Genomic DNA, 5391 nt, shown 5'->3' with positions numbered 1-5391 from the left:
TTTAATTTTTAAATGAATTAATGGTTATTAATTTAATTAAAATTTAAAAAAATGGTAAATGTAAAAAAGGCAATCCTTCAGTCTTCTGATGTGATATTAATTTTTTTTTATTTTTCCGACTTTATGTCCGGGTTAAATCTTCCCCATAGGAAAAACTAAACCCTTCCACACACTTTTCCACAAATTATCATCTAGTCAATTCACTTTATGCAAGTGCATTATATAAGCAAAATAAATACAAAACAATACAAGAACAACACGTCAACTCACCAGAGATCAAATAGGAAAATAATTCACCGACTCCAGATATTTTCATATCAGAGGGTTCGACTCGGTAGAACTCCTAACAGGGCCTATAAATCCTACTGATCCTTCAACATAAATATTTAAAAAATCTTTCGTAATCCTACATGTATTTAAAAATTATTTATTTATATAAATAATTTTTTTTTATGTATACTATTTATTGTTATCATTACATCACATGGCCACTATAAGGGCATTATTGTGTATGTATTAAAGTGTAACATAGATTATTAAATAATGAATCAAGCGTCATCTCACTTATGACCAATAACAAAATAATTTATTAGGTACTATTTTAGTAGACCGGTTATTCTCCACGTGTTTTCGGATGTTTACTTAGATAATTAACGAATTATTTTATTGCCATTTTTTTAATGAATTCTCTAGTCACAACAGGCTTATAACCAGCTGGATAGATTTATTATTCAATAACATTTTAACATAATGAGCAGATTAATTAAGGGGGACCCACCGCATTCCCATCCTGTTATAACTGACAAATGGATAGGTAGGAACTCCTTCAAGGCGCACTACAAGGACTCATTTTTATAATTGTACGAAGCTACATTTACGTAAAAACGACACTAGACTCTCAAGTGATCTTTTGCAGATCACTAGGTAGTAGTTCGCACATTTCAGAACACCTTCGTAACCTTCACTGGCTCAAGTGCCCTGAAAGAATCCAGTACAAACTGTGCTGGATGGTGTTTAAATCCATCAATGAAATGGCCCCACCCTACATCTCTGAACTATGCGTCCCAGAAAACACTGGTCTGAGGCAGTCAACTCTTAGATCAGCAACATCATCAGCTGTAGGCAGACTGATAGAACCTAAGCGCAAGCCAAATACTAAGTTTGGTGATCTCGCTTTCGGTGTATCTGGGCCGAAGGCTTGGAATAAACTCCCTCCGAAAGTAAGATCCATAACAAGTCCAACAGAATTCAGGTCTAAACTAAAAACTTAACTTTTTTAGCTGTCGTACCGTTGGATTAAATATGCCATCCTAAGAGAGGGTCCAGTTATATTCAATTTTTCAATTAAGTCCTAAATCCTGTATCTAAATTTCGCCAATAAACGGTTATATAATGTTAATTAAGTGTTAATCTCAAGTGACCTACCAGGTGAGTGTTGTGCTGTATATTTTCTCCATAAATGGTTGAGTAATGACATGGATCACTGTGGAAATGTATTATAGGTTTGTACAGCGCCCTTGAGGTGATTTTGCACAAAAACGGCGCTATACAAGTCATCCAATTATTATTATTATTATTAATATTATAGATATTCAGTTATGTTCAAATAATATTAGATAGGTATATAGATATTATTTTGAAGGGCATGGAGCAAGACGTGTCGACCGCCTTTTTAGAAATAGGGGTTAAGTGTGCCGATTAAAGAGAGTGTTAAACACACTTATTTGAAAATAAAAATAGGCTTCGTATTTGGCATTAACCAATATATCAATTTAAAGATGTAGCCCTTGGGTTTGGATCCAGAAATATTTTGGTAAACATTTGTGGCAGTTTGGTAAAAATTTACTGGCAGTACCATAATAGCAACAGGTGAAGAGTCAGCACCGTTATTCAATCACTGTTATCCAACGGGTTTCCGGAAATCGTTGAAAAATGAATGGTCCGTAAAGCCTACGACACATTAGACATCCGCGGTAGGCAGGAGAGGGGGTCGCATCATTTTCAAATATGCCGGCTAGCAGATATAACGCGCCTACACTTATAACGGTTCCATGATAAATCAACACATCGACAGTTCAACACACATGAGTCATTAGAAACTGTGAAAAAAAATATTTAAACCTAACCTAACCTTACCTACTTAACCCAGTTAATAAAGTTTTTGTTTCATCACTTTCCATGATTTTATATAAATTTTTAAAGATGTGATGACTTATCATTTTGATGATTTATCCGGTCACCACTTATAACACATCATCAGTCAGGTGTGACAGGTCTGTATGGGATTGTATGGCGAGATATATGGTGTTATAAAAAAACGCTTTGAGTAGATGGCACAGGGCACAGGCAGGACATCCTGAAACCCATGGCCATAACTGAAATAAGTGCCTTGCGGTTTGAAATTGACTCTTTCCATATTGATATGTCTTTCAATTATTGCCCCCTTATTCCTCACGTGGTGAGATTACATAATCAAAATTACGTGGAAGAATCGTTTGCATAAAACATTAAAATTGCAAAACGTGATAAGATTGCATGGTCAATAATACTAAATCAGGAAGATATTTTTATGAATGTATTCTGTAGGTATGATGATGCTCCTTATTCCTTATTAATTAAGACAAGGTGTATTTTAGTAGAACCTACAGACAAGCAGCCATCTAGCACAGCTTTGCGGAGAATATTTCTTGTTTTTCGTAAATTCTTTGTAAAGTTGTAATATTAAAATCTAAGAGATTTAAAATAAATATTTGTAAAATATTTAGAATTTTAATGATCTTTTTACCTATCTTCTAACATATAAAGGAAAATAAGTGTATGTGGCGGGCGGCGTGGATTTGATGTGTATACAAATCTACAGTTTTATAACGTATTGATGAAATTTTGCACACTTGACCTTCAAAACAAGAAGTCCGGGAATTTAGCTAGTTTCAGGCTTTCAAAATAATACCAATTTTTTCCTGGTAACAAGTAGTCATTACTAAAGGAGTTAAGAGTCTACCCTGTTCTTAAAAATATTCCAACCATTGTGAAAATAAGGTGACATTGATTTTAAATTCCGCGAATCTCCACTTCATACATATAATCCTAGGGGACCAATGTGAAGTTCAGAGTTCAGAGCAAAGAATCAAGATGCATTAGAATATTATCTTTGCAATTGAAGTCTGATGTACAGGTGGGACGTGTGCTCATTCGAAGGTCATCCTTTCTTGTAAAGGTCAACTTTGGTTCAGTATACAAACATCTTGTCATCAAGCAGGTAAACAAGTGCATTCATATTACACCATAACCTCAGGCTACGAGAATCTCTGCATCTGTGTGATTATAAAGCGTCAGCTACACTACTCGCTTCGACGCTTCGACGAAGTCCTCGATGAAGTTAGCCGAAGTTCGAAGTGCGTGCCCACACACTCATGCAACTTCGCGAGTAACTCAGTCCAGTCCTTTGACTCGGGCGCATTTACCGACAACAATCGGAAGTCGGGCGAAGCGAAGCGAAGTTGCCCGAAGCGAAGTGAAGTTCGTGCCCACACTATCGTATTCGTTCAACTTCGATCAACTTCGCGAGTAGTGTAGCTGGGCTTTTAGAGTGATTCAAATATACATAATAGGTTTGCTTTGTTGGAGTTGAACTTATTATTATTATTATATATTTCTAATCGGTCTCAACAAAGACATTTTCAACTGCCCGCCTAATTCAGTTCAACAAAGAAATGTATTATATTAGGCTTCATAATATTATCTATTATAGTTTTTTGGATAAAACTATGGGCAAAATTTTAAGAAGAACAGAATTAAAGGCTTCGCGTGTAGAATAACAACGCCTATTGCAAGATGTTCGGCTTTCCCAGATTCTGCAGTGCTTCTGACATCCCAAAGAAGGTGGCTCGTAAGAACCCGTGTGGAAGGATTAAGGATAGGCTACACAACTCCGGAAATGTCCTCAGTATGGAATCCCTCCAGAGTCCAGATTCCAGCATTGAAGAACACTGGAGAAATTTTTTGGCCTCATCGATCTCGAATAATTCTACAGACCATTAAAGTTTTTTTTTTATTCTTCCATGTAATATATACACCTAATTTTTATTTTTGTTTTCCTTATACTTTTTCATCTGTATGTATATACTTTATGGGGTGTGTGGGATCTCATTAATATCCCCGTATTCCGGAAAAATACCACTAGCACTAAACGGTGCTATATAAAATGGGCATATTAAAACTTCGAAAGCCCTTTCTTTTGCGTAGTGAAAATAAAGCTCATTAGAATACATACTTGAGTTGCAACATACTTGAATTTTTGACGAAAATAAATCAGTAGATTTATTTTCGTCAAAAAGTGTTCAGAGGTCAAAGTTATTACAAAACAATTCAAATGTTTTTTTTTTTCATTTAGGTACACATGTAGGTAAATTTCATAAAAGTAATTTGTGTTGTTTCACCATTAACCTGTTAATTATTAGGAAACCATATTCATATGATGTTTGGGACCAAATTTGGTTTCCTAATTCATATGATGTTTGTGACCAAATTTGGTTTCCTAATAATTCATATGAGGTTTGGGACCAAATTTGGTTTCCTAATAATTCATATGACGTTTGGGACCAAATTTGGTTTCCTAATAATTCATATGATGTTTGGGACCAAATTTGGTTTCCTAATAATTCATATGATGTTTGGGACCAAATTTGGTTTCCTAATAATTCATATGATGTTTGGGACCAAATTTGGTTTCCTAATAATTCATATGATGTTTGGGACCAAATTTGGTTTCCTAATAATTCATATGATGTTTGGGACCAAATTTGGTTTCCTAATAATTCATATGATGTTTGGGACCAAATTTGGTTTCCTAATAATTCATATGATGTTTGTGACCAAATTTGGTTTCCTAATAATTCATATGAGGTTTGGGACCAAATTTGGTTTCCTAATAATTCATATGACGTTTGGGACCAAATTTGGTTTCCTAATAATTCATATGATGTTTGGGACCAAATTTGGTTTCCTAATAATTCATATGATGTTTGGGACCAAATTTGGTTTCCTAATAATTAACGGGTTAATTCATTTAAAGCAATATATATATGCACATTAAGTATATATTACATACATAGTTTGTGGCACATTCTAGAGTGGGAGATACTCTCAATAACGCCTTGCTAAAAGACCATTGTTCAGAATTGAAACGTTTCTTGAAATGGTTTTAGCCGTGTTTGATGACAGTATTTCCCCACCTTCCTCTTCGCTCTTTGATATTATATTTTGTATTTACATAAAAAGAACTCACTTCAACCAATTATAATTTAATAAATGCTTTACTCAAGTAGGTATACGATGATTATATTCATGTTGTTTTTTTCCTAAACATATTTATCTCAATTGATTTCCTTT

This window comes from Hesperophylax consimilis, chromosome 1 (genome assembly GCF_061612785.1).
Source record: "Hesperophylax consimilis isolate HC1 chromosome 1, BYU_Hcon_1.0, whole genome shotgun sequence".
Classification (NCBI taxonomy): Eukaryota; Metazoa; Arthropoda; class Insecta; order Trichoptera; family Limnephilidae; genus Hesperophylax; species Hesperophylax consimilis.
Note: the sequence above shows the minus strand (reverse complement) of the source record.